This window comes from Culex quinquefasciatus, chromosome 1, assembly GCF_015732765.1.
Source record: "Culex quinquefasciatus strain JHB chromosome 1, VPISU_Cqui_1.0_pri_paternal, whole genome shotgun sequence".
Taxonomy (NCBI): domain Eukaryota; kingdom Metazoa; phylum Arthropoda; class Insecta; order Diptera; family Culicidae; genus Culex; species Culex quinquefasciatus.
Genome location: NC_051861.1, coordinates 86749615 through 86771954, shown reverse-complemented (window position 1 = coordinate 86771954; position 22340 = coordinate 86749615). Strand labels below are relative to the sequence as shown.

General features: G+C 35.0%; 1 protein-coding gene across 2 annotated transcripts in view; it reads left to right on the top strand.

Annotated features, from left to right (window-relative positions):
- The first annotated feature begins 536 nt into the window (after window positions 1-536).
- The window catches only part of LOC6053845, a 188471-nt gene continuing 166667 nt past the window's right edge, over window positions 537-22340 (top strand). For both annotated transcript variants that reach the window (XM_038266971.1, XM_038266969.1), the window contains exon 1: window positions 537-1038. The gene's annotated coding sequence lies outside the window, so the exon portion shown is untranslated. The remainder of the gene's footprint in view (window positions 1039-22340) is intronic.

The window sequence follows — 22340 nt, the reverse complement described above, 5'->3', positions numbered from 1 at the left end:
CACAATCAAAGTGTCAAAATTTTCCCACGCTTCCTGCCACGTGTTTCCCCTGCCCAACCACAAATTCCAACTCCCGGTGATGAGATAACAACGTTCAAACTTCCTCCCCCGCAGCAATGCCCTCCCCTAACAATCCAACAAACCCTCCCAAAAAAGAGTGAGGGAGGGAAGAGAGAGGGCAAATCCTCCAAATACATAACCTTTTTCTTAAGACTTCCCTTCGCTCGCTAGCTCACTTGTGCAAGGATGCTGAGGCTTCTGATAAATAACATCATCCAATAAAATAAGCCCGATCTGCTCGACGAGGGAGGAAAAAAAGCTTCACATAAAATGTGTGAGCTCGCTCCCTCCGAAACTGCTGGAAAAACTCACCACACCGACGAGAGGGAGAGAAATTAAGAGCAGCTGTTTTCACTGCTCTCTTCTCACCTATTGTCTCTCTCTTGGAATGTCTCGTTGCCGTGCCGAGGAATGTTGTTTGGTTTGGTGGCGTCCCTGCCATCTGGTGGCAGTTTAGTAATATTTTAACGCGCTCCGCGTGCGGTCTACCTTCGGGCGCGCTGGCCGGTTAAAAGGGGAAATTTTTGTGTGTGGAAAATTCTTCTGTTCGGATATCTCGAAGGGTTTTGGGACACAAAGTTGACCGATTCGAGAATTTTGATGGTAATCAACTTAAAGAATAAAGATGTTTAGAATAAGTGTAATCCGATGAAAAATTGAGTAAAATACAAAATGAAACCGTAATTTAGTGAAGGAATTGAATATCTCCGCAGTGTTCGCTATTCTTTTTTCGGTGATTTGGGTTAGAGCGAAGCGAGTAAACGTGTTTAGAAGTGTGTCGTGTTGGAAAATGGTTCTTTGAGTGAAACAAGCCATAGTTAAAACGAATAAGAAAAGTGATAGTGTGGAAATGGGTAATTGGCAAATTGCTATGCGATGAAAAAATGAAAGATAAGTGTTAACATCAAATACAGAACATATCGAAATGATTTTAACTTTCATCTGGACGATTGTTCGATATCTTGTACTTTTTAAACGGTGAGTAGTTGAGTTTTGTTTCAATACAAACACATCTCGTATTAAATTGCAACAGGCTGACCACGACCTTCGACACTTTTTTGATTTTTACTCTAAAGCAAATCGAAAGTTCATGGTTTTTCATAAATGAGCATTTAAAAGGCGAGCAGATGAACAAAACGTAAGCATTTTAAAATTAATAGTTTGTAAATTGATCGATAACTTATCGAGAAACGGCTTTGTTTTGTTTGCCTTTTGTAAACCTACTCAAAAAAAAAAATGAGTAAGAATACCAGAAAAACGCACAAAACCACATAAGTTCAAAACAGTGCTGAAAATATACAATGCTGAATAGATCGAATTTTTAGCAATGTATTATTGGTTAGGAAAAGTAGGCCGTTTTGTCTCTCTCAAATGACAGAAAAAGTTGATAGTTTCATAAATTGCAATAATGATATAATTTTTGCAGATAAATTCTTGCAGTTTTTTTTAGAACATTTTCAAATTGGTCAAATGATATTTTGAAAAAAGTGTTCTCGTGGTTCATGGATGTTCCCTTATGTTGTCAGATCTTCAATCGTTTGGATTCGTTGGAAAGGTCTTTTGTTTACAATTCCAACATTGGGTCGCATAACTGATCCGGATATCATTTTCCTCAACATTTATTTGGTTCGGCTTCCAAAAAGTATAAAATCAACACTCAAGTGATCATAACTATTGATACGGTTGTCAGATCTTCAATATTTTGGGCACGTTGGAAAGGAAATACCTTTATAAAAATGTATAATATTACGGACTTTTCTCACAAAACCACCCTTTTTACAATCTTCCGGAATTTAGTCAAATTAATTTTTATAGCATAACTTTTAAAAAACTTTACTGAACTTGCTGATTTTGAATAGAGACTTATGGGAACCCAAGACGGATTGAAATCCGTTCAGGCAGTCCGGAGATAATCGAGTTCCAATGTTTTATCAACATCCCTGCACACATAGCCGAGCCACGAAGCCTAGTGGTAACTCTTCCGCCTCGTAAGCGGTAGATCGTTGTTCAAATCCCGGCTCGGACCAACACAACTGGTGATCATTTCTCTTCTGGATTCGATTGCTTAGTAAAGTGAAGGTAGTGTATCACAAACTTGACCTTATCAAAACACCTTAGGAAGACAACCTATGGAATGTTAACAGTAACCTTAACGTGTTAACATTAAGTTGATTAATAAACTGATATTGAATCCACTTTGTAAATGCCGACCCCGATACTCTTCACAGGTGTTCCCCTCAGGAACAGGAAAAGATTTACACATATATTTGCTTAGTACTTGATTCTGAGTCGTTAGTATACGTGATGGTGGGTCTAGAGGGTGCCAAACGAAAACTCTATTTAATTTAAGATGCGATATTAATTTCAAACAAAAAGGAAATCCGACCAAAAACCCGTTTTGAGTGATTTAATAGCCTTTCCTCAGTAAGATAAGGAAGGCATAAATAATTTAAAAAGAACACATTTTGAATTATAAAAAAAAATAGAAAAATTCTAAAGTAGTTTTTAGCAATTCCATCGTGAAACAACTTATTTTTAAAGTCATTCTGGAACGTAAAAACGGCATACTTTTTTCAACCAAAAATAACAAAATTGAAATGTAATATTTTTTTTATGCAAGAGCTGTAAAGTTAAACTTTTCAACGCTGAACTGGGTACTGAAACGTAGAAATTTGCAGCACTTGTATCGAAAGATAATAATTTTCAATCTTGTTTTGATTTAAACGGTGAATTGACTAAACACTGATTAAAATCTCCATTTAAAGGGAATTGCACAAAAAGTTTTGTGCAATTCGTTGCAAAACTAGATTTTTTCAGTATTCGTCGGAATTATCCAACTCGCTGAACATCGCTTAATAAGAAATATGGTTTTTTGCAACTTGTTGCATGAGTTCCTATTTTGTCTTTTTTGTGAAATGTTTATTTTATTTTTCTCTATATATGCAACAATATTTATACATAAAATGAAAGTTGATAAAGTTCTAACAATAAGGTCAAACTATTTGATTCTCAGAATCAGACTGATTTATAATTACCGTCCGTGTCATAGACTATTGCCAAAAACTGATATACGTGTCGTTATATCGAAATAACAAAAACAATTTAGGTAAAATCAAAATCATAAAAACTTTTTAAGTGGACCCGGTCTCATCCCTTAGAGTTGTTATTGGATAAACTGAAACTAAAATGATTCTCAAATAGATACTAAAGCAAGTAATCCTCAAGAATTTTTAATTAATTTTCGTGATTTTTATTTGATCATTTAGATGAAACTTTGTTCTATTTTGATTAACACCAAGTCTTTTATATAGTTGTAGGTTAGGATTTTTCAGAAACAAATGGCACATGGAAAAGAAGTATTTAAATTTGTATCACTCAATGTTAAATTCCCAAAACACGATTATTTGTTTATTTTTGAGGGAACTTCAAAAGGCAAGAATTTGAAATGGTGCAAAATCTGGTATCATAGAAATGTTTTTTTGAAAAAAAAAATATTTTTGGAAAAAAATCTGAAAAATTGACAAACGAAATTTCCATTTAATTTAAGATGCGATATTAATTTAAAAAAAAAGGAAATCCGACCAAAACCCCGTTTTAATCCCACCAGGGGTGAGATAGAGCCTTTCTTACTAAAAATATAACTTCTGAGCAGTTCTCTCAGATTTCGGTCATTCGTTTTTTTTTGTATTTTTTAATCTGACTGAAACTTTTTTGGTGCCTTTGGTATGCCCAAAGAAGCCATTTTGTATCATTAGTTTGTCCATATAATTTTCCATACAAATTTGGCAGCTGGCCATACAAAAATGATGTATGAAAATTCAAAAATCTGTATCTTTTGAATGAATATTTTCATTGATTTGGTGTCTTCGGCAAAGTTGTAGGTATGGATATGGACTACACTGGAAAAAAATGATGCACGGTAAAACAATTTTTGGTGATTTTTTATCCAACTTTTTGTCACTAAAATTTGATTTGCAAAAAACACTATTTTGAATTTTTTTTTATATGTTTTAGAGGATATGTTTTTGAAAATAGTCGAAGTTTTTCATTTTTTAAATTAGTGCACATGTTTGCCCACTTTTGAGAAAATATTTTTGAAGAGCTGAGAAAATTCTTTATATTTTGCTTCCTTGAACTTTGTTCATACGACCCTTAGTTGTTAAGATATTGCCATGCAAAGGTTAAAAAACTGGAAAATTTATGTTTTCTAAGTCCCACCCAAACAACCCACCATTTTCTAATGTCGATATCTCAGCAACTAATGGTCCGATTTTCAATGTTAAAATATGAAACAATCGTGAAATTTTCCGATTTTTTCAAAAAAAAATTTCAAAATTTTTAAACCAAGACTTACATTTTAAAAGGGCGTAATATTGAAGGTTTGGCCCTTTTGAAATGTATATGTATAATATTTTTTACGAAAAGATCGGCAAATTTCACGAATGTTTCATATTTCAACATTGAAAATCGGATAAGATATCTACATTAGAAAATGGTGGGTTGTTTGGGTGAGACTTTGAAAACAACAATTTTCCTGTTTTTAAACCTTTGCATGGCAATATCTCAGCAACTAAGGGTCGTTTGAACAAAGTTCAAAAGTGCAAAATATAGAGAATTTTCTCAGCTTTTCAAAAAAATTTTTTTCAAATGTGGGCAAACATGTGCACTAATTTAACAAAATGAAAGACTGCGACTATTTTCAAAAGAGTCACCTAAAAATGGATTTAACTTGAAAACAGAGCACTCCATCAAAATTTCACTAAAGTACTTTTTAATGCAAATTTGATTTTACATCGAAAAATTAACTTAAAAAATTTTTGGGACCAATTTTTCGATTTTTTGAAAAAATCAGTATTGATTCAAAAATTCATAACTCGGTCAAAGATTTTTTGCCCATTCTGAAAACTTCTGAAAAGTTGGCTTTTGATGTCCTCTTAAACTAGTGCGTCCATCCCGGGAATTCCCGGGATTATCCCTAAACCGGGAATTCCCGAATCCCGGGATTTTTTATATTTCGTCCCGGGAATTCCCGAAATTGAAAAATAAATCATTTTTTGGTCTGGAAACTCAGATTTGGTTGTGGAAATAGATGAATGAATATTTAGTAATCGAAAAGAATTTTAAAGCATTAGCAAATTTGTATTCGGCACATATTAACATTTATTTGGCTTATAAGGAAAAATTATTAAAAATTTGCAGAATGCTTAACGCTTTAAATATGTTACATTAAATTTTATTTATTTTATAAATATTACCGTTTTGTGATGATTTTAAACATGAAAAAAATAATTATTTTTCATCAAACATCGGCATCTGGAGCAAATTAGGACAATAGTAACGAACTAAGACAGCTGTTTAACCCAATATTTTTTGCATAATGTTCTGATTTGGGTCATTCCATCTGAAGCGGAACAGCATTTGAAAATTACCCTCTCCGATCCAGCTCAAATTTGGCAGAGCTGTTGATACTATCAAAACATGCAATAATCCCGAATTTCATCCAAATCGGACCACCCCCTCAATTTTTGTACCTCCCCAAAAAATCGACTTTTGGCGATTTTGACCAAACCTTCAAGTTTCAAACGACGATAACTCAGGAACTACAAATCTTAGAGGTCGGTCTTAGACTCAATTTTGAAGGAAATTGGACGTAGAATCCATTTCCGTGATCAAAATGTTGATTAATATATTTTGTCTACCTGTATTGCGCAATTGAAAACTTTAAACGGCCGTATCTCAAAACACCAACTTATTTTCTTTATTTGACCTCACCATCGTGTTCCCGGCCAATTTTACATAAGAATCACTTATCGACAAAAAGGAATATGTTTCGTTCAGAGATATCGAATTTTAAAGTTTTGTGTTTTCGAGATTACCTACATCAGCTTCATTCGCCGCATCTGCTAGAAGCACACAGGCAGGCTGATCAATAACTGCTACCTGGTCATTTATTGAAATAATATTTCATCATAAATAATCTTTATCAAATTGGGCAAAAATTGACTGTATAACACTGTAGGAAACTGGAGTTGAATCACGAATGTTTATCTGCTCAAAAAATGAATGAAGTGAATTTCTGTGCTAACCCACAGGACAGAGCAATAACGACACAGTAAAGGGCAGAATTGGATTCCGACGGAGCGAGCAGGAAAATGCAATTAATCTTGTTAGTAACACTGAACAATAAGTACACGATACATTACTGAGTAAAAATATATGAACAAAATTAATAAAATTTGTTGATACGTTGTACTCTAGTGAAGGACGATCACAAGGAGTAGGAAAAGGATTTCTGGAAAGTATAAAACTGAAAAATGTAAGAAAATCACAAAGTTTGATCTGCTGCAAAGCGGCTAATTCCCCAAATTTAGTTGCGATGATTTCGACACCGTCCGAACAACAGTATTTTTTTCCTTACATCATTCTTGGATTCTTTTAATCAAATGTAGCTGGCTCACAATATTAAAATTGATTTGATATGATCAATCTTTTAAACCATAAATAGGATTTGCCCTAGTCATGGCCTCGGAGGTACTCTAAAACGGTTAGCAACACGTCAAATAACCCAATAAATATTCCTTTCACAAAAATAGATTGATCAAGGTAGGGGAACAGCATCTAATTCCAGCGTTCCTCTTATGTTGCCATATCAGCGCTTTGGCATTCAATTACAGCTGATTAAAAGCGTTTTCAACTGAAATCGAGTGATAAATAGCTCAATAAGAAGTGAACAAGCAAGTTTCTATCAAAAGTTTTGCAAAATTTGTTGTTTAAATAGTGAAAATGAGCAAATTGGACGAAACTAGGAGCGAGGACTTAACCTGCCAAACATACCAGAATTTCCCCTATTAGCCATTTGAATAAATATTTGCGTAAAATTATGAAAATATAAATTGAATTAATCATCTCCTAGAACACCAGGTAGCAGTTATTGATCAGCCCGCCTTTGTGCTTCTAGCAGATGCGGCGAATGAAGCTGATGTAGGTAATCTCGAAAACACAAAACTTTAAAATTCGATATCTCTGGAACGAAACATATTCCTTTTTGTCGATAAGTGATTCTTATGTAAAATTGGCCGGGTGGTGAGGTCAAATTAAAAATAAGTTGGGGTGTTTTGAGATACGGCCGTTTAAAGTTTTCAATTGCGCAATACAGGTAGAAAAAATAAATTAATCAAAAATTTGACCACAGAAATGGATTCTACGTCCAATTTCCTTCAAAATTGAGTCCAAGACCGACCTCTAAGATTTGTGGTTCCTGAGTTATCGTCGTTTGAAACTTGAAGGTTTGGTCAAAAATCGCCAAAAAGTCGATTTTTTGGGGAGGTACAAAAATTGAGGGGGTGGTCCGATTTTGATGAAATTCGGGATTCTGGCATGTTTTGATAGTATTAACAGCTCTGCCAAATTTGAGCATGATCGGAGAGGGTAATTTTCAAATTTGCACTTTTTCGTGCACAGTTGAGATGGAATGACCCATTTAGTATAATAATTAGTACACCGATTTTCTTATTTATTGCTCTAAAATATCCTGAACCTATTCAGACTGCAGTCCCGATTTCGCTCAGTTGGCGGTAGTGGCTTTAAGATAATTTTTTAAATATTTTTTTTGTCAAACATGAAATTATAAACTTTTCTAAAATTTAACATTGGATGGTATCATTTTATTTGTTTTCGTTTCTTGTTTTTGTTTACAATTTCAATGAATTTCTTTAAGCATAAGAAGTCATTTCCTATGAAAAATAAAAGAAATTTTTAATGATTTTAAGATGATTAATATGAAATAATTTAAATCACATTGTATTAAAAATCATGATTCATTAAAAATCCAAAGCACAACAAAAAACAACAATTTTTAATATTTTTTAAACAAACTCAAAATTGCTCTTCTTGTTTAGATTGAAGTATAGAATATCAAAAATGAACAGTATTGAGCTAATTCTATATTAGTAAGCTTGAAAAACATAACAAAATTTCAAAAATATTTTTCCCGCTTCCCGGGAAATTCAAAACGCCCTATCTAAAACATATAAAAAATAGTGTTTTTTGCAAATCAAGTTTTAGTGACAAAAAGTTAAATAAAAAATCACCAATTTTTTTTACCGTGTATCATTTTTTCCAGTGTAGTCCATTTCATACCTACAACTTTGCCGAAGACACCAAATCGATCAAAAAATTCCTTCAAATGATACAGATTTTTGAATTTTCATACATCATTTTTGTGTAGCCAGCTGCCGAAGGGCTCGAGCTGGCTGGAGAGAGCTGCACTGCTACGGGTCGGTCGTGTGTGCTGTCACGGGCATAATTTTTTACGATTTCTATGTGAAAAATATTAAGTTTAACAGTGAAAAGTTATCCGTCCGTCGCGGAAAATGTTTCTACGTACGAATAATGTGGAATTCAAGTGATTCTTGAGAAAAAAAGTGCATTTTTTTTGTGATTTTTGTTTCAATTTGGAGCAGGAGGAAAATGGCGTCATGTTTTAGCACTTGTTGGGCTACGCCATCCGGAGAGAGAAAACTTAGTGGTGTTAGTGTATCTATAATTTTCTCTCGCGAAAATGGTTGTGAAAAAGCAATGTACAGAGAGAAACAGTTTTTTTTCTGCCGCGCTCTCCTGGCTCCTCGCTCTTTCCGGAAAAAAGGCACTTGAGAGCCGAGAGAACATGCTGGCGTGTATGACAGTGTTGGTGTTGGTGTAACTAAGGCGACCAACAACAGCAGCTTGACTTGGCGGCGTGATTGCGGAGGAAGCTGCAGCTTGAAACCCGCATGGCGCTACTGCTCCGGACCCGGTGAGAGCGTTCTTTTTATGTTTATGTTTTGTTTTGTTTCTCGTCATGAATGGTGTTAGTGTGAGCAAGCGAATGATCGTGATTACGATGTGAGAGAATGAGTGATTGGATGTATGTGTGTGTGCTTCTCTTCCCGAATACCACAGTTGACTCACAGTAGAGGCCACAAACTAACAGATCGAATCCGTGTCAAATTCAATTTTCGTATTTTGAAGTAGAACTACGCCGCGTCTTTTGTATTTTTATTTTTTATGCTTTTAACAGTTCACGTCGCGTTCGTCGCGGAAGGTTTCCGTTGTCGTCGTTCGTTTTACCTCGTGTTTGTTTTTTTTTGCTTTTCTTCGGTTAATTGTTCGGCTAGAGACACCAATTTAGATATTGCTGAAAATAATAAATGCACAGTATATTTTCCCGGCGATTCAGTCTTTCCACAGCCGGCTGTCTAAGAATGAATCGATTTTAATTTAACACCAAAATTTCTCTTACTATTTACTCGATACAGCCGGCTGTATGAGTTTAAAACCTACTTAAACGTAAAATTGAAAATATACAAATCATTATTTTCCTCAGTACAGCAGGCTGACTGAGTATAATAATCTATTATTATAAACTTATAAATCATAAATCTTTAAATCATCCACATTACTCATTACAGCCGACTGTATGAGTTTAATATCATAAAACATAAACCACTTTTTATCAACCCGCAATACCTTTCGAGGTATATCCTAGGGTCCTACCTTTCTACTAACATTGAGTCCAAAACCACCCTACAAACATCTACACCCCTAAGGTGACGCAGGGATCCTTGCGCACTTTAGATAGGTGTTTACTAACATTCCTTCCGCTCCCCAAAGGATAGCTTAGACCCGGCAAGGACCCCCTTATGCCCTGGGCTGTATTACACACTCATCAAAAGATGAAGACATGGTATCTCCCGTGTTGGATTATTGTTCCGGATGAGGGTCTAACACAACCAGACCAAACAGTGGGATAAGCGTTGTGGAGCCATCCGTGGATAGGGCGTCCTCAAATGCTAATGCTAATGCTAATGCTAATCATTTTTGTGTAGCCAGCTGCCAAATTTGTATGGAAAATTATATGGACAAACTAATGATGCAAAATGGCTTCTTTGGGCATACCAAAGGCACCACAAAAGTTTCAGTCGGACTAAAAAATACAAAAAATAAAATTTAAGAAAAAAGAACGATTTCGTAGAGAATTGCTCTTCTTTCAATTCATAATATCGACTATAACGGCAGCACAAAAGAATTTGAATTTAAATTTAAATTTATTAGAATAAAATTCATGCTGAATCGTCATATTTACGAACATGAAAATGACGTCCAGCCATAAAGTAAAACCTATACCTTTCTTTAGTAAGTAAGGCAAAAAGTAAATCGTTCTAAAAATTGATCGAGATTGCCGATAGATGTCAAATTTGTTTCAGATGCTCACGCATGGTCTGCACTATAAATGTAGGAAAAAAATTCGGATAAAATTAAAAACGAAAAATGTTGGCGAAAGTCACCAGGTGGGCTATTTTCTTTTTTTAGGGATTTTTTTTTCTTATTGTAGGTTAATCAAACGGCTCTAACTCCAGAACCAAATAATTAATCTGGATAATGATTTGGGAGTTTGTAGAGCTCGAAAAATGCAATTTTTGAGATAAATAAAAGATATGAAAATAAAAATAACTATACTTTCATTTGAAAACTGTGTATTTTGTTGAAAAGTTTGGCCGCATCCGAAAACAGATGGATATTTCGAAATTTGCGCGGCAACTCGCCCAGGTTCAGCACACTAGCTTTCATCTGCATTCAGAAGAATCAAAATCGGATGTATGGGAGCTGAGAACGGCGCGACACAAAATTTTGCAAAATTTTACCACATACGAACATCACTCGACCTCCACGGAATTTATTTTCTCTTAATTCGAGGGTTGGAGATAGGCGAGTTCTGTCAAGGTGAATCGATAGGGCGTCGAAAATCGATTTTTTGACGATTTTTCCGATTAAAATTCATGCTGTATCGTCTTATTTACGAAGATGGAAATGACGTCCAGCCTCAAAGTAAAACCTATACCTTTCTTTAGTAAAAAAGGCAATATATATATCTATATATTTAAAAAAAAGTCATAATCAGCTACAACTTTGCCGAAGACTCCAAATCGATCAAAATATCAAATCTCATGATTCAGATTTTTCGAATACAGCCCAGACACGAAAAAAATTTAGTTCAGATAATCGAACCGAGATTTTTTCTTCGTTGGCTTATTTTTTATTTTAGAGTTTAATAACTCTAAAGTGATTAGGATTTTTTTAAATCCAAATCGGTGTTGGTGATAAAATATTGAGAAAATGCATTTGGTAATTAAAAAAGCAATTAATCATTCAAGTTTCAATATGCTGGGGTCGCAGCATTCGAATTTGATGATACTAGTAAGAAAATAAAATCGAAATTCGAACAATCGAATAATCGAACTTTGGATGATCAAAATTTCGGATAATCGGATATATAAAAATGCAAACTAATTATGAATAATTGCTTCATTTGACATTGGGAATGTATGGAAGAAGTATCATCTAAATATAAAAAAAATAAAATAAAAAAAAAATACAAAATTTCAATTTAAAATCGTAAAATACAAAAAAATACTGTACATCTTTTTAAATCATGTCAATTGAAACCATGCTTGTGAATTAATAAATTATCAATCATCGATTTGACTTCAATTAAAAGTAGATTAAAAAAAGTCCAGCCAAAACACGCCAGCGCAATTACGGCATTCCAGCTTTTTCCCATGGTGTCATTTCCGCCGCCGACAAAACCAAGAAGAAATGCAATTCCAGGCAGAGTAGTGCACCACCTTGAGGTACCTGCTACACCGCGGAACAACGCCGCGACGACGACGACGACGGTTAGTGGCCAAGTGATGGGAATCTATTATTAACGGGTGCCATCAGCTCCTGAAGGTGTCTTGTCTAGTCCTTCTTGGCTTGGAGCTAAATGGAGCATAATGTAATCATGCCTGCCTCGAGTGGAGCTTTCCCTTAAAGGAGCCTCCACAGGGGGGGGTAGTAGACGCGATAAAGGTGGATCGTGCAAGGTTGATGGAGGTAATTTGTTGGGAGCTATTGTAAGATTAATGAAATAGAGAAAAAGTGCAGACAATGTTTTATGGTAAATGTCAGGTATCAAGGACCTGGCGGTGGGACGAGAACGTGGGAGGTGCTAAAGGTGCTGTTCAAACTTGATTAGAGTAAATTGAAATTGTTAGCAATCATTTTGTTTCTTTCTACAAAAACGTACCTTTTATAAATGTTTCAAAATTACAAAATTTCATAAAATGAAAATCTGCTCCCATCACTTCCACACGTCAAAACGCAGCTGCCCCATGAAACCAATGTTTACACACTCAATATGTTGTTGATTATGGCGGGCGATCATAGCCACTGATAGTATTAACGATTTCGCTTCCGCCCGTTGATTTTTATATACACAGGATTTTTTTTCATGGACCTCCATCCAGCGGATCCATACGGGAACCTCACTCTGTCACAAACACCCCGTTCGTTTTCCGTCAACGGACCACAATTTATGACAATAACCGCGTCATTGTGACAAGGACCTGGGATCCACTTCAAACTTTGTAGGGTGAATGTTCCGCATTTCGACTGCGTCGTGCTATCTTGTCGCAACCGCCATTTCGACGTTCCGATAAAAACGCGTTTTTATGTTTGACCTTGAATCAACAAAAACAAGAGCACGCAATGTAAACAATAACAAACACATTTTGTTTGGCTGACTATTATGTGCATTGTCCCGAAGTTTGGTTGAAGTTGGTTGCTGGAGTCCCGAGTTATAATTACAAACGTTTACGGTAGTCTAACTCGTTCGTCGTTCTGACCTGAAATCCCTTTGGCCAGTTATCGCACTTACATCAATTTTGAGGAAGTGACTTCTTTCATATGTAAAGTGACAAAATTGCACGGAGTTTTTTCGGTTTTTATTGAATATCTCAGGAATGAAATCAAATTTCGGGGATCTGTGAAAGTCAAAAGGTGAGGCATTGTGAGCTGCACAAAATGGCGTTCTTCAATTTGGCCTAAAATGCACGTATGACAAGTAAGCACGACGGCGACGATTTGCTGCGGAATTTTTTACATAATTAAAAATAAAGAAGTTTCTGGTAAAATTTCATTATTTAAACAACTTTTAAAAATTAAAATAATAATATGTCAGAATTATGACAACCTAACCTCCCTTAAAAGATGCACTTCAGTATGCATGATTTGTTCTCTTCTAGTCGTGACCATCGCGGACAGGAAACATCAGTGAGGACGCACACTTTTGCAACCGTAAAACCCACAGAGCAAGGATATTCCTGGTCGCGTCCTCGCGATGTGATGTTTGCATAAGTGTTGTTGTGCTTTTTTTCTCTCTCTTCTATGAGTGTGTGGTGGCCACTTTTTTACCCCTGCTTTTGTTTACCCTCATGTCACGTTTCGAGTGCACTATAATAATAATGATGATGATGATGATGGCTGAGATGGTTACAATGGGCTCGGAGGAGTGATTTTGATGTTTACATTTTGTAACATTGTAATCACAATTAGTTGTCAGTTAGACAAGTGGCAATTATGGTGGGATTGGCCTGTCAAATGATTTGTAGGAGGAAATAATTTTAAATGTATTGTAGTTGAATAAGCAAATGTTGTACAAAATCCTTCCATAAATGACTAAGCCCTTTTCCTAGAATGCTGGATCCCTTTTCCCTTTTCAATACCCTCAGGCAAAATGGACATCAAAATTCGTGGTTCTCGACAAGAGTCCTTATTTACGGTTCAAAGAGCAGAAATCACGAACGAATCTTTGCCGATTGCTGCCAGCAATGAATCGCTTCAATCAGCGATACTAATACTTCGTGAACTTCTTTTCCAGCTCCGTCCGTCGACCCGAGTCACACACAAATATGCTCAGAGAGGAGAAAACCAAACAAAATACTAGCGCGGTACTCACTTGGCCTGCACTAACACAGTTTGCCATTCGCAAACTATTTTGAGTCAGCTTTGAGCGACATAACGCAATTGGTCTCTCTCAGTGATCCCCGTGAACCGCGTTCAACCGCGTTCTCTGTTTTCTATACTCGATCAAACACCAGCACCGCGTGTGCACGCGTACAAGCAAACCTAAACTCTGCCGTGTACAGTCTGTACGCGCACACGAACCTCGAGTTTAAAACCGAACCTTGCTCCCCGGGTACAAACCTCGTGCAAGCCGACGACGCAGAAAAGAGACAAAAATAGTTCCTTCACGCTTCCTCTGCTGTAAAGCGGTGTTTCTTTTTCCGCTGCAGTCACACTACAGTGTTTGCCACAGAGAGAGTGAGAAGCAGTCATTTTTTCGTCTCTTTACACGCTCTTCGCTCGCACGGCGTTGTACCCGAGGTGTGCGCCCTGTGTTTACACCGCGTGTAAACTTGAGTGCGCCGTGCGGGGAGAACTCGAACATGGCAGCCTTGTGTGTTTGAGGTTCATCTGCACTGAAAACTTGTACGGCGTGCGCGCGTTTCGGGAAGACTGGTCTCTCTGAACCACTCGCTGTACTACCCGTTTGGAGTGAGAGGGAGAGCAAAAAGAGAGCGCTACTGAGATTGGTGTGGAAGTGACAAACGGCAGTTTTGCGTCGTGCTTGATTTGGGATTGCGAGTCTGTTTGAAGCAAATCGGACCCTTGGTTCTCGATACTTACCGTTGAAATTGACATTTTGATCGAGTTGGTTACAAATCTGATTTATTCATTTTTCGAAATCGAACGATTTCTAAAAATGTTTATTGCCATAGTGGACTTGTCTGAAACGAAGCATGGCTGAAGATAGCAGATTGATATGAATAATCCTTTTCAAGATTTAAATCTAATAATATTTACATAACATACACTTATCTTAATATGTACGACAATTGATTTGATATGAATTCAAAAGATTTGGCTAAATAAAAAAACACACATACATATTTGCCGTTCATCGAAGTCTCAATGAATGGCTCCATTTTAAAGTAATTGAAAGGAGAATTTTCTTATTAAATAGTAAAATAGTAAAATGAATAGTAAAATGAAATAGGATATTCTAACCATAAGTAGACACCCGTGTAGTAGAGCTGACGAGCATTTTTCACATGTTTCAAAATATTTCAAGCTCTATTTTGCAGAATTCTGATTATTTTTTCTTGAATTAATTACCATTTGAAAATAAAGTATTTTTTGCTGGTAATGGACCCCCTTTTCTTATAAAGCAATTCTCCATGAAATCGGCCGATCTCGACAATTTTTATTTTTTTTTTGTGTTTTTAAATTTGGCTACAACTTTGTGGGGGTCTTTCGTATAACCAAAGAAGCGACCTAGTGGCATTGGTTAACCCATGCAAGTCTCCATACAATTTTGGCAGCTACTCATAAAAAAATGGTACGTAAATATTTGTAACTTTTGAATGAGTTTTGTAATCGATTTGGTGTCTTCGACAAAGTTGTAGGCGGGTAATTCTCTACCAACTCACATGAAATCGGGAAAAATTACCCCAACCCATCTTCGATTTGCGTGAAACTTCGTCCTAAGGGGTAACTTTTGTCCCTGATTACGTATCCCAGGTCTGGTTTTGATATCTCGTGACGGAGGGGCGGTACGACCCCTTCCATTTTTAAACAAGTGAAAAAAACATGTTTTTCAATTATTCGCAGCCTGAAATGGTGTGATGAGGTGGAAATTTTGTGTCAAAGGGACTTTTATGTAAAATTGAATGCTCGATTTGATGTAGTACTGAAAATTCAGAAAAAAAGTATTTTTCATTGAAAAACACACCAAAAAGTTTTAAAAACTTTGCCATTTTTTGGTAGTCAACTTTTTTTTCGAAAATGTCATTTTTAGAAAAAAATAATGTACTTTTCGAATATGCAATAGCCCAAAAGGTTAATTTTTTCATTTAGAACAATTTTTTTCTTTAAAAAAATCGTGTTTTTTCAAACTTTGTAGGGTTATTTTTGGAGTGAAACAATGTTCTACAAAGTTGTAGAACAGACAATTACTAACATATTTATTTATACAGCAATTCCCCACGAAAACAGCATGATTCGAAAAAGAAATTCTCCGATCTGGCTCAAAATTGGTTTTTGCGAAAATCGATGAAAATTGGCATTTTTCGGACTACCCTAACACGGCGTAGGTCACCCTAATGGCCAAACAAAAAAATACGGGTCTAATAATTTCGGCCAAGGAACGCCCAGAAAAATTTTGAGCCAGATCGGAGAACTTTTTTCGAATCATGCTGTTTTCGTGGGGAAATGCTGTATAAACATATGGGATTTGCTTGTAATCACCATGAGTTATCGATTCATTTTTCAGAAGTACAGTCATCCCACATATTCGGAACACCCACAAATTCGGAACACTTTTGTGGTAATTTGTCAATAGGATGCAAAATGTAACTTTTCTGTCGTCCCTGCTATTTTTAGGACCTTTATTTGAACATTCTCTTCCTATTTCACTAGTTAAAAATAGTACTTTTTGAACAAAAAAACTCATTTCAAGACTATTTTATCCAGAGCAGCAAAACACTGCCTCCAAATTGCCTGTTCCATAACTGTGGGATGTTATTGTACCTCCCACAATTGTGGAACACCTGAATTTAATTGATATTTTCACAAAAAAGTTGAGCTTGAGTTTTGTTGGTTTTAGAGTGTGAAGTATTATTTTTTTGTGTAAATGTGTACTCCTGGAGAGAAAAAAAAGTTTGTTTACATCGTAAGAAAAAAGTGTTCAGAATTTGTGGATTTCAAGGGTCAATGTTTTTCTTTAAAAACTTGATATAAATCGTAAAAATGTACAGCAAGTCTATACTTCAATCGAAAGATCGCAAGAAAAGCTTTATTATGAAAGAAAAAGCAAATCATTATGTTCAATTATCGATTTTCTATGATTTGTTGAACATTGGCAGATCTGTAAACTGTTTTGAATATGAGGGATGACTGTATCACATATAAATCCCTTTGACACCAAATTGCCATCTAATCATGCTTTCGAATGCTCCCCACTACTACAACTGAACTTTAGTTGTAAATATAAACAAAGTAGAGGGCTATGTTTATCCAGCCATGTCAGATAAATCTTTATTTTACAGATTTTTTAATCCCAAAAATCACAAAAATGCTTCCAGCTGTTTTTGTTCGTAGATTAAACGATGAGCGGCCAAAAGTGGCCTTTTGTCTTTTCTATGTGACGAAAAATTGCGTCAGAAGTGGGTGGAATTTTGTGAATCAGAAGAGCATCTGAATGGAAGTTCCGAGATTATGTATCTTTGAAGCGCATTATCACTGTAAGAGTAAGATTATTCAATATTATTTGGCAGGTGCCATTCATAGTTAATGATAATTCGTCGCTAACATTTCACAAAGCATCATAAACATAGGTTTTGCGTGAAACATAGCGCTCGTTGAAATGTGAGTGACGAATTATGCCAATCATGATTTCAACCCTCTTCTTTAGATTTGTAGACTTCGAATACCTCAAAAGCTCGACTTCATCGACTCCTGGCAAAATAGATTATGCATCGATTAAACACTTGCCACTTCTTGGTATCAGTTTACTTACTCAGAATTCCGAAAACGTATTTTTTATTAAAAAAAATAACAAATTTAATTTCAATAACTCTACCATTTTTCGTTACACAACTGTATTTTTTTTTTATTTGGCACATGTCATTTTAAGGGAAATTTTATGTACTTTTTGGAATCTGGAATAATTTTCATGTCGCATGTTTTTTTGTATATTAAAAAAAATCAGTCACAGAGAATCCCTTAACCACAATTATCCACGCTTTTTCACGATGGGAATCCCCCCAAAACCACCCCCATTCACCGTTAAATTTCATGAATAAATTATCACTATCGGCTGGGCGGGTGCAATCACAGGTTGACGACCAACACCAGCCCGGCTCAGTTCAGCTTCGGGGGGAAGGCTTAAACGCATGAACGACCAACGAGAGCTGAAATTAATTGTTCATACCATAAATTGAATGCAACATTTAAAACCTTAATCAGGTACGCACCACCACCGCTGACCACGCACACACATATTGCCACAAATATGGGGGTTGTCAACTTCGTAAAAGGTGTGTCAGAAAGGATAAAAGCTGAAAGTCACAGGATCTTTGAACTGGCTTTTTTTGGTAGGGTGACCTATTTTTGACCTGTTTTTACGACGTTTAGTCCTTCTTAGTAATTTTAAAACTATGCAAGTACAATTTCTAACAAGCCTAAGAAAACGAATATCATAAATTTTACTACAGTGTTTCCAGATTTTCTGTTTTGAATTTAAATACAATTAATATTCATAAAGTGTTCCCACTTTCCATCGCACTCATTTTACCTGAAAACGTCACCAATTACTACTTACTTCCCAACAAAATTAAATTAATCATCCAAAAATTAACTCAATTTGTCCCGCAGCGACTCATATTTGCAGCAGCCAATCGGTCAATGAATGTCTGTTTCATGGCCGGCTGACCAGCGCCATATATTTGGCCCTTGTGGCCGGGAGGGAGGACCGCCATTATAACCGTGGCCAGCAAAAATGGTGCTGGTGGAAAATGGGAAATTCCGCGCCCAGCTGAACACATGCGGTAACCGGTGTGTGGTTGCGTGAAAATTTGTGGATATATCGCTCGCAACCCCTTTAAACCCCAAATCTGCCAGGTGGCAGACAACGATGATGTTAATTACGAGCGTGGTTGGGGGGTGGAAGTATTTTGTGTGTTTTTGTGTTCTTGGAAAATTTAATGCCATGGTTGATAAAGTTGATATGGGGAAGATTTGCAAGTGATTTGTCTCTGATTTGAGGTATTGAGTGTTCTTTTATTCCAGTCTTGCAAACTAAGCATTTTGTCGATTTATAATCTCCTGATTATTTTTTTTTTTTGCTTTCCTGATGAACGAAACTCTCAAATATTATATAGATTTAAAGTTGAAAACCTTGGTTTAATTCATAACACCATCAGAGGTTATTGTTTCAAACTGTTTACATACACTGCACACCTAAAATCTTGAAATGGCCTTTTGAGCATCAACAGATAAAAATCACTTTTTTATAAGAAAAAAACATCATTTTTCAAGAAAACTGCACTTTAACTAATCAATAAATATGTATATTTTTTGATTCCCTTGTGAAACTACTTACTTTTCTAGCCATTCTCAGACAACGAAACGACCTTCACTTCTATACCAAATATAACTAAATCAAAAAGGAATACTTTTCGATTACAGGTAAATCTTGATCTTTTCAGCACTTGTAGCGAAAAAAATATAAGTAACATTAAATTGCAATTATTGAGTTTTTGTTTTCAGCATTAAAATTTTTAATATCAATCAATGTTTTAATGGAGAGATTTGTTTAAACTTTGGTAAAAGTTGGCAACTCTGCCAAATCATTTCTAAACATCTATTGCTAACTTGTTAAACTGCATACCTGTTATTCATTTTAAATAATATTTTTTTCCTATTTCTTTTTGGTGCAACTATTTGAGAAGTGAAATTAAAATTAGGTATGTTTAACGGACTTAACAAATTTATTTATCCGAACAAACAAAGTAGATCATTTAATTTATTTTCTAATTGAAAAATTTTGGTTTATTTTTGCTTAGAACTGTCAAAATGTTTTTAATTTATAATACACAAAACTGCAAAAAAGTAGATTTTAAAACTAACATTAAAACCTGGGTGATGAATAGTGGTTCGCAAAACGGCCTCAAATATGAACTGAGCAATTCTCTACCAAAACCGGAAATGGATTTTATTTGTATTTTTTGATTTGGCTCAAACTTTGTGGGGGCCTTCCCTATGACCAAATATGCTATGGGGGCTGATCAATTTGGTGTCTTCGGCAAAGTTGTAGAAAAAAATAGGTTCACGGAAAAAAAATTTGCAGACTTTTTAATCAACTTTTTTTTTCACTAAAACTCAATTTCCCAAAATATGTATTTTTTGATTTTCGAGATTTTTTTTATATGTTTTAGGAGACAAAAATCCGCAACTTTTGAGCCATAGAGAAACATGGTCAAAAAATCTGCCACCGAGCTATGATTTTTTGAAAAAAAGTGATTTTTGGAAAAAATTGAAGTTTCATGCAAAAACAAATTTGATGTTATTTTTTAATGCAAAATTGAATTTGCAATCGAAAACTACTGTACAGATTTTTTGATAAAGAGCTCCGTTTTCAAGATATAGCCACCGAAAGTTTGATTTTAGCGAAATATTTGCAGTTTTTCGATTTTTAAAAATAGTGACCATGAATGACCATTTCTAAAACAATTTTATTTGAAAAGTTCAGAAAATTTGCTATAAAATTGTCTAAGAGACATTGAAGATTGGACCTCTGGTTGCTGAAATACAGCGGCTTAGAGAAAAAGAAACACGAAAAATTAAGTTTTCTAAGTCTCACCCAATCAGCCCACCATTTTCTAATGACGATATCTCTGCAACTAATGATCCGATTTTCAATGTTAACATGAAACATTAGTGAAATTTTCTGATCTTTTTGAAAAAAATATTTTGAAAATTTTGAAATCAAGAATAGCATTTTAAATGGGCGTAATATTCAATATTTGGCCCTCAAAAAATCATAACTCGGCGGCAGATTTTTTGACCATCTTTCTCTATGGCTCAAAAGTTGCGGGTTTTTGTCCCCTAAAACATATCAAAAAATATCGAAAATAAAAAAAATAAAAAAATAAAAAAAATAAAAATGGTCGAAATCGGCCGATTTCGTAGAGAGTTGCTCAACTGTCAAAGTGGAACCAACATGCTGTTCGCCATAGGTAGAGAGTATTGTTATCGATGATTAATTTTTTTTTGCCAGCATAAAAAATGTGTGGCTTTTGAGCACATGGAGTTGAAGTCAAGAAATCCTAAAATAGTTGAAGGCGAGATCGTCATTTTTTATAATTATAAATGGAAGATGTTTTTAGAGTCGATGTGGTTGTATCCATCTAGAAGCTGTACTTATTGTGTGATGTTTGTTGGATTAGCTTCGCCAGAATTAGTGATGTTTTTTCGTTGGAAGGACTGCAGGGTTCCAAAATCAGCCAGGAAATTTAACTGCGATATCGCAAAATGACACTCTCGCCGTAGTTCTTCGTCACCCGTAAAAAAAGAAAAACCTCTTTTGACCGATCAAAACTTGAAAAAAAACACACACAGTTTTCCAGCAAAACATGTGAAAAACTAGACAAAATAAAACACATACTACGGATCATAAAACAGCTCATTTACCAGTAACAAAAAAGTCATGGTTGTGCTTGAACAGTGTCCTACTTTGTAAATATAAACAGGGTGGGATCATTCGAAAATCACATTACGCATTCATTCTATTCGTCATCCAAATTAAAACGTATTATCAATACCTCTATAATCTAGACAAGTGCATCGCTTTAAAGAATTGAACAAAATTTGGTTAAAAAATGACATTAAATCACTTGTTTATTACATTATTGCTCATTAGAACCTGCAAATAAAATATATGAATTAATGATTTTTTTTGTTCAAATTGCATTCAACTAAAATTTTTAAACTCCTTTATCAGTGCGCATATTAAAATATTTTTAATTTTTTATCTAAAGACAAAATAGAAGTAAAATATGCCCAGCAATATTTGATTGTTTTTTATCAATCATAAGAAAACTATTTTAATGCAATATATTAAAGCCGTTGCAAATATTTTTCAAAGTTTATGTCGCCCCCTTCCTCGTTCCTTCAAAATTGCTCTGAAAAATTAGGAGGCAAAATAAATTTCCGAAAAACTTCAAAATTTCAATGAAAATAGAAGTCTTATTAACTGAAAACAATCTAATATGCATTTGACTGCAATGATAATCATATTTAGCATGTTTGGGCTGGTTTAAAAATGTTTAAAATGTTTATAAAATGCCAATGTACAGCACCGCAAAAATTTTATTTTTCGCACAACTGGACAACACTTATTCATTAAAATGTTGAAACCATGGCTCATAATTTCAATTTTTATACTTTTTTATTTATTTTTTTGGGAGGGGGGGAACGACTTTGATCAGAGTCGAGGGACATAAACTTTAAAAATATTCGCAATGGCCTTACTGTTCAAACAGACTTTGTCGATTTTTGTATTATACAGATACTGAAAAAGTATACAAGTATCACGATAAAATAGCTTTTTGCAACTTTTTTTTGAGATGTTTAAATCAACCGAAACAAGCTGAAAATGATTCTTAACGTAGGGGAATTAATTTTAATTTGATTCCAGCTGATTGCATTTTAATTTTGATTGAAATTTTGGAGTGTTTTTTTTTTTGAAAAAATAATCCTGATATTTCGGGCCGACTTTGAAGGGAACCAGAACCAACTTTTATTTTTAAATTTCCCACGATAAATTGTAATTTTGATAAATTTTACAGAGATTAAAAGAG